Below are 9,050 nucleotides of genomic sequence, written 5' to 3'. Positions count from 1 at the left end.
GACTAGCTCGTTGATCAATAGATGGTTACGGTTTCCTAACCATGGACATTGGATGTCGTTGATAACGGGATCACATCATTAGGAGAATGATGTGATGGACAAGACCCAATCCTAAGCATAGCACAAGATCGTGTAGTTCGTTTGCTAAAGCTTTTCTAATGTCAAGTATCATTTCCTGTGCACTATAGGTATCTCCGAAAGTATCTGTTGGGTTGGCATGAATCGAGACTGGGATTTGTCACTCCGTATGACGGAGAGGTATCTCTGGGCCCACTCGGTAATGCATCATCATAACGAGCTCAATGTGACTAAGGAGTTAGCCACGGTATCATGCATTACGGAACGAGTAAAGAGACTTACCGGTAACGAGATTGAACGAGGTATAGAGACACCGACGATCGAATCTAGGGCAAGTAACATACCGATGGACAAAGGGAATTGTATATGGGATTGGTTGAATCCCGGACATTGTGGTTCATCCGATGAGATCATCATGGAACATGTGGGATCCAACATGGGTATCCAGATCCTGCTGTTGGTTATTTCTCGGAGAGATGTCTCGGTCATGTCTACATGGTTCCGGAACCCGCAGGGTCTACACACTTAAGGTTCGGTGACGCTAGAGTTGTTATGGGAAATAGTATGTGGTTACCAAAGGTTGTTCGGAGTCCCGGATGAGATCCTGGACATCACAAGGAGTTTCGGAATGGTCTGGAGATGAAGATTTATATATGGGAAGTCCTTATTCGATCGCCGGAAGTGTTCGAGGGGTTACCGGTATTGTACCGGGACCATCGAAGGGGGTCCACCGAGAGGGTCCACCAGCCCCGGAGGGCCCTATGGGCTGAATATAGAGGGGATCCAGCCCCTAGGTGGGCTGGGAGCCAACTCCCCCTAGGGCCCATGCGCTTAGGGTTGGGGGAGACCTTAGAGGGGGCGCCCCCACCTAGCTTGGGGGGTAAGCCTCCCCCTTGGCCGCCGCCCCGCTTGTAGATGGGATCTAGGGGCGCGACCCCCTCTCCCTTGCCACTATATATAGTGGGGGTGGGAGGGCAGTTGCACCCTTCCCCTGGCGCAGCCCTCCCCCTCTCCAACACATCCTCCTCCTCCTCCGTCGTGCTTGGCGAAGCTCTGCTGGAGAACCACGAGCTCCATCACCACCTGATGCAACACCGTCTTCGGAGAAGAGGGTGTTCAAGGGGAGGTCCGATCTTCACGGCGTAGGATCTATAATGGATGGGGATAACTAGCTGCAAGCAGCCAAAAAACAGAAAATAAGATATTATGACCCGACGAGGAGGATGCTCACCGAAGCTTGCAATCCGAACATTCGCCGATCCACAACCCGAAATACTACCCCACACAACCACGCTCAAAGTCGTGGAGCACAGGATAGGTGTAATCCGCAAGGGAAACCACGAATTCTAACCCACACAACACGATCTAGTCGTGGAGCACGAATTAGGAGCAATTTCTCAAGGAATCACGAGAATAAGGATAACAAGAGGTCTCCAATCTCAAGAGGAGTCTATGTCTTTGGTCTTTGATAGAAATGGCAAAAGTCCCCAACGAAGGGAAGAGCTAGCCTATTTATAATCGGGACAACCCCCCTGGATAGGTGTGAAAGAGAACTAGCTTCCAGAACCATCTTAGGTGTGAAAGTGAACCAGCTTTGTTTGACTAAATGGCTTCAAGACTTAATGAGGTAGCTTCTGGAAAACTCTCGTTGGAGGTGGTTGGCAGTTCCCGACCAAACATTGTTCACTGGGGTCGAACAATGTTTCCTTCAGCAGAAAACTCAAGTTCTGGAAACCTTTCTCAAGTTGGGATATCCAAACTCGTGTAAAACATTGTTTCGTCAGAATCGGAACAATGTTTCTTCAGCAGGCAACTCATTCTTCATGAAGGCGTTACGACCCTACCATAACAAATCGAGTGGAAGTGGAGGCGGTGACAAATTTAAAGCGTCGGGTAGTAGGGAAAAAGAGGATTATGTGGAGGATAGAGGGGTTAAAATTATTTGGGATCATAGGTGACGTGGCTGCATATGAATGGATGATGATGTGGATAGGCTGCATGTCAAGAGAAATATGATAGTGGGATGAACTATTTAGGTATTATAGATTCCTAACTTTGTTTTCTCGCCATAAAACATTGTTTTGCACGGACTGAAATGTGTTTGGCCTTCTTCGACATTGCACCTGAGTTCAACCACCAACAAAGGAGGTGAAGGCACAACCATGTTTTCAAGGTCAAATGATAGACTTAAGTTAGCATTCACCTGATCATGTATTTGCATTGCGCGACTTCTTGTGATTGGACCGATGATGGTTGGTGGTGTGGTGCCCGTGGTTGGGATGTCCTCATCATCCTCCCCCTCTTGAGAAGGAGTCGTCCTCGACTCTAAAGGACCAAAGTATGGGGAAAGATCGGAGACATTGAAGGTTGGACTAACACCATATTCTTTTGGAAGATCGATCTTGTAAGCATTGTCGTTGATTCGCTCGAGCACTGCAAATGGTCCATCACCCCGTGGCTGCAACTTGCACTTGCGTTGCTCAGGAAAACGGTCCTTCCGAAGGTATACCCATACCAAATCGTCTTGCTCGAACACCAACTTCTTCCTGTTCTTGTTTACCCGCTTCGCATAGTGTTCATTCATTTTCTCAATGTTCTCCTTTGCCTGGGCATGAAGTTTCTTGACGAAATCAGCACGCTTACTGGCATCAAGGCTAGTTCGTTCCTGCAGTGGCAGAGGCAAAAGATCGATGGTAGCAATAGGTTTGAAGCCATAAACAAGTTCAAATGGGCAAAAATTAGTGGTCGAATGTACCGCCCTGTTATACGCGAACTCCACATGAGGTAGGCAATCTTCCCACATCTTCAAATTCTTCTTCAGGACTGCTCGCAGCATCATGGACAACGTCCGGTTGACAACTTCAGTCTTTCCATCAGTTTGTGGGTGGCATGTCGTGGAAAATAGGAGCTTGGTGTCGAGTTTTCCCCACAAGGTCTTCCAAAAGTAGCTCAGAAATTTGGTATCACGGTCTGACACAATCATGCATGGTACTCCATGTAGTCGCACAACTTCCCTGAAAAACAGATCAGCAATGTGTGAAGCATCATCGCTCTTATGACATGGGAGAAAATGTGCCATTTTCTAAAACGATCAACTACCACAAACACCGAGTCACTCCCCCTCTTAGTCCGTGGTAAACCAAGAACAAAATCCATAGAAATATCCTCCCACGGAGTATTCAGGATAGATAGAGGAGTATATAAACCATGAGGATTCAAGCGGGACTTAGCTTTGTGACAAATCTCGCATCTCATCACGTAGCGTTCCACATCATGGCTCATGCGCAGCCAAAAGAAGTGATCAACGAGCACACTTTCAGTTTTCTTGGCTCCAAAATGTCCCATGAGACCACCAACGTGAGCCTCCTACAAGAGAAACAAACGAACGGAACAATCTGGGATGCACAATTTGTTAGCTCGAAATAGAAATCCATCATGAAAGTGAAACTTCTCCCATCCTTTTCCCTTGTTACACTTTGAAAATGGTTCAGCAAAGTATGAGTCGGTAGTAAATAATTCTTTGATGCTTTGTAAACCAAGGATTTTAACATCAAGTTGGGAAAGTAAAATGTGACGCCTAGACAATGCATCGGCAACAATGTTATCCTTCCCTTTCTTGTACTTGACAATATAAGGAAAAGACTCTATGAACTCACTCCATTTTGCATGTCTACGGTTCAGTTTTAGTTGGCCCTTTAGATGTTTCAAAGATTCATGGTCAGAATGTATGACAAACTCTTTTGGCCACAAATAATGATGCCATGTTTCCAAAGATCGAACAAGTGCATACAATTCTTTATCATAGATAGAATAATTAAGAGTTGGACCATTAAGCTTCTCACTAAAATAGGCGATGGGTTTACCTTCTTGCATTAGTACTCCACCAATGCCAACACCACTTGCATCACATTCAATCTCAAATGTCTTACCAAAATCAGGAAGTGAAAGCAATGGGGCTGATGTCAATCTCATCTTTAGTTCTTGGAAGGACTTGTCTTGGGCATCACCCCATTGGAATGGAGTGTCTTTCTTTGTTAACTCATTCATTGGTGCAGCAATGGTGCTGAAATCCTTCATGAACCGGCGGTAGAAACCTGCAAGTCTGAGGAAACTATGTACTTGGCTCACATTTTGTGGAGGCATCCACTCACGAATAGCCTTGATCTTCTCTTCATCGACCTCCACAACTTTTGCTGAAACAACAAAACCAAGAAACACAACCTTGTTTGTGAAAAATATGCACTTTTCCATATTAGCATACAACTTTTCCTCCCGTAGGACAACAAGCACACATTTTATATGTACAACATGATCCTCCAAATTTTTGCTATAAATCAATATGTCATCAAAGTAAACCACTACAAACTTTCCAATGAAGGATCTAAGCACATGATTCATCAATCTCATGAATGTACTAGGTGCATTTGTTAATCCAAAAGGCATAACCAACCATTCATACAAGCCAAATTTCGTCTTAAATGCAGTTTTCCATTCGTCACCCTCTTTCATTCTTATTTGGTGGTAACCACTTCGCAAATCAATTTTGGAAAATATGGTGGAGCCACAAAGTTCATCAAGCATGTCATCGAGCCTAGGAATAGGGTGTCGATATCTCATAGTTATGTTGTTAACGGATCTACAATCAGTGCACATGTACATGGTACCATCTTTCTTTGGAACTAAAAGTATGGGAACAACACAAGGATAAAGACTTTTCTTACATACCCTCTGTTAAGAAGATCTTCTACTTGCCTATGAATTTCCTTCGTCTCCTCTGGGTTTGCTCGATACGGTGGCCGGTTTGGTAGCGGGGAGCCCGAAACCAAGTCGATCTGGTGCTCAATGCCCTGCTTCGGTGGCAAACCAGGTGGTACCTCCTTGGGAAACACATCCTCATACTCATGCAAAAGATCAAGAACAACACTAGGAAGAGTTGAAGGTAAATCACCCAATAAAGTTTCCTTGTACAGGAGTACAAAAAATGGAGTATTAGGTTCTCTCAATTCCTGCATATCCCTTTTCCTAGCTGCCATAATTAATCCCTCTTTTTCCCGAGGCTTGGTCATATTTGGCTGTGGAGCTTTTGGTTGTGGGAACACTCCCTCACTATGTTGGGTGGCTCACTCATTATGTATGATCACTCTCTCCCTTTTTCTTTCGTTTTCTTTTCATATCATCAAGATAGACTTCCTTGGGTGTCATGGGCAGCCAAGTGAACTTTTCTCCTCTATGAACAAAACATAAGCGATTCGCATGCCCGCTGATTTGCACATCACGGTCATGCAACCACGGTCGTCCAAGAAGCAAGTGACAAGCGTGCATCAGCACCACATCACACTCAACATCATCTTGATATGTCCCTACTGAAATTGGTATTCGCACGTTGCTAATCACCTTAATTGCGCCACAATCATTCAGCCATTGTATACGGTATGGATGTGGGTGACGTGTTATTTGCAATTGAAGCTTCTTGACCATCTCCGTGCTTGCAATATTGTTGCAGCTGCCACTATCAACAATCACTCAACATATCTTTGAGTTGATAAGGCAATAGGTGTGGAAAAGATTATGTCGCTGCCCCTTTTCCTCCTCCGCAACTTGGGCATTAAATGAACGACATACAACCAAAGCTTCACCATGAAGTTCTTCGTGAGATTAAATAGTTCCTCCTACTTCCCAACCTTGCTCCTCTTCGACTTCATCATTGCCACCTTCAGGGTCACTTTTAGACTCCCATTCACCTCGTTCATTGATTATCATAGTTCATTTGCTTGGACATTCCGAAGAAATATGACCTCTTCCTTTGCACTTGTGGCATTGAATATCGCTGCTGCGTGTAGAACTTTTTTATGGAGGTGGAGCAAAGGATACTCCTACTATAGCTGATGGCCTCTTATCTTGATTGCGAATAGCATGTGAGGAAGACTTCAAGGCATGTGGGTGCCTAGGTGGTGCACCCTCAAATTGAGAACCATATGGCTGTTGTGTTCGCTGGCATGAGCGTGTGGCGGTGCGGCCTTAGAAAGCACGAGTACGACCATTACACATATCCTTCTTCTCAACTCTTATAGCTTGATGTACCACATCTTGTATTGTATCATAAGGAAACATCTCCACAAAATCGGATATTTCATCATTCAGCCCATGTAAAAATCTTGCCATCTACACCTCATCACTTTCACGGGTTCTTGTTCGAATTAGCAGCACCTCCATCTCTTTATAGTACTCCTCAACGGTGCGGGAACCTTGAGTGAGCCCCTGCAACCGCTTGTACAATTGCCTCTCATAGTATGATGGAACCAAACGGCGCCTCATGACTTCCTTCATCAAAGTCCAGCTGCAGATATGATTATTGTCGGACATCAACCGATCGTCTTGCAGCTGATTTCCACCATGTAAGAGCATAACCAGAGAACTCCATAATAGAAAGATCAACTCTCTTGGCTTCAGAAAAACCATGGATGCGAAAGATTTGATCACACTTCTCTTCCCACTCAATATATGCATCTGGGTCCTCTTTTCCCGTGAATGATGGTACATGTAGCTTCACTCTTGCTTGTTTGTCACAGTCATCCTGATCACGATGGTCGTAATGATGACCATTGCGACCAAAAACAACACCACGGCGAGGTGGTGAGTAGGGTTCATAGTCCCCCATGCCTTCATCTTCGTCACCATGCTCGAAGAGATCTTCAAGGAAGATGGCATCACCATCATGTGCCGCTCGTCGCTGGTGATCAGCAGCAAACCCGCGAGGGTCATGGCCTCGCCCGCGAGCTTCTCCTCCATGCAGCCCGCCCTCACGGGGGCAGCAAAGTCACCATGCCTCTGTTCAGCACCAACAGCAGGGGCGCCATGGGCAGCAACTCCTGTCTCTCTTCCACGACCAACATGGCGATCATTGTTTCATTGACGTTGCCAATTGTCGGCGGCCAGTGAGGCAGCGGGGCTGTGTTGATGTTGATCCCCATTACTCGCGATAGGAAGACGACCACCGAACATCCTTCACATAGCTGCAACTATACTCTCCTCTATCATATCACCAAGTGATGCACGAGTTTTTGGGAGATCATCTTCCACATGTTGATGTCCATGTACACTCGAGTTGGATCCTGCCATGTTAACTCTTGGAAACAAGTGGAAAAAGAAAAATATATGTGGAAAACACTCAGCTCACCTTCTTACTTACCCAAATTCTAATGATTCCTTGGCGGTTGTGCGGAAGTAGCAAATCAGGAGTGGACGGGCGAATGAAAGGAAGGAAGCTGACGGTTTCTAGGTGGATCTGGGTGGGGTAAAAATGGAGGGCTAGTGCTGAGATCCAATCGATGCAAAACAAATGAACAAGAAAAAATTGGTAGATCCTTGCACCACGTTTGAGCTACAACACTTGCCACTTCAATTTCTAAAATTTCTCACCAAACTGAATATGATTGCACAATTCCTCAACACTTTCTCTTCTCTTTTTTTGCTCTTTTTTGCAACACAATAGATCCATCAACAAGACTCGAAGAAAAACAACATCAACTTTGGATAGAACTTGGTGCAAACACAAAGAGGAAAACAAACAACTAGATCTCAGCAACAAAGGCTTGGGTTTTTTGTGTGGCTTTTTGGCTTTGGACTCTGGGATGGAGAAAATCAAACTAAAAAGGATAGATCTAGCAACAAAGGTACAGATCCTACCGTGTAAACCTTGCTCTGAATACCAGATGATGTGACACCGTCTTCGGAGAAGAGGGTGTTCAAGGGGAGGTCCGATCTTCACGGCGTAGGATCGACAATGGATGGGGATAACTAGCTGCAAGCAGCCGAAAAACAGAAAATAAGAGATTATGACCCGATGAGGAGGATGCTCACCGAAGCTTGCAATCCTAACATTCGCCGATCCACAACCCAAAATACTACCCCACACAACCACGCTCAAAGTCGTGGAGCACGGGATAGGTGCAATCCGCAAGGGAAACCACGAACTCTAACCCAAACAACACGATCTAGTCGTGGAGCACGAATTAGGAGCAATTTCTCAAGGAATCACGAGAATAAGGATAATAAGAGCTCTCCCATCTCAGGAGGGGTCTATGTCTTTGGTATTTGATAGAAATGGCAGAAGTCCCCAACAAAGGGAAGAGCTAGCATATTTATAATCGGGACAACCCCCTAGATAGGTGTGAAAGAGAATTAGCTTCCGGAACCAGCTTAGGTGTGAAAGTGAACCATCTTTGTTTGACTAAATGGCTTCAAGACTTAATGAGGTAGCTTCTAGAAAACTCTCGTTTGAGGTGGTTGGCAGTTCCCGACCAAACATTGTTCACTGGGGTCCAACAATGTTTCCTTCAACAGAAAACTCGAGTTCTGGAAACCTTTCACAAGTTGGGATATCCAAACTCGTATAAAACATTGTTTCTTCAGAATCGGAACAATGTTTCTTCAGCAAACAACTCATTCTTCATGAATTCCTAACTTTGTTTCCTCGCCATAAAATATTGTTTTGCACGGACTGAAGTGTGTTTGGCCTTCTTCGACATCGCACCTGAGTTCAACCAACAACAAAGGAGGTGAAGGCACAACCATGTTTTCAAGGTCAAATGATAGACTTAAGTTAGCGTTCACCTGATCATGTATTTGCATTGCGTGACTTCTTATGATTGGACCGTTGATGGTTGGTGGTGTGGTGCCCATGGTTGGGATGTCCTCATCACCACCACGCCGTCGTGTTGTCAGAGTTCTCCCTCAACTTCTCCTCTCCCTTGCTGGATCAAGAAGGAGGAGACGTCCCCGGGCTGTACATGTGTTGAACGCGGAGGCGTCGTTGTTCGGCGCTTAGATCGGAATCGACCGCGATCTAAATCGCTGCGTGTACGACTCCATCAACCGCGTTCTTACAACGCTTCCACTTAGCGATCTTCAAGGGTATGAAGATGCACTCCCTCTCTCTCGTTGCTAGCATCTCCTAGATTGATCTTGGTGAC

The sequence above is a fragment of the Triticum dicoccoides genome, chromosome 4A (genome assembly GCF_002162155.2).
Source record: "Triticum dicoccoides isolate Atlit2015 ecotype Zavitan chromosome 4A, WEW_v2.0, whole genome shotgun sequence".
Classification (NCBI taxonomy): domain Eukaryota; kingdom Viridiplantae; phylum Streptophyta; class Magnoliopsida; order Poales; family Poaceae; genus Triticum; species Triticum dicoccoides.
This window is presented reverse-complemented; position numbering follows the sequence as displayed.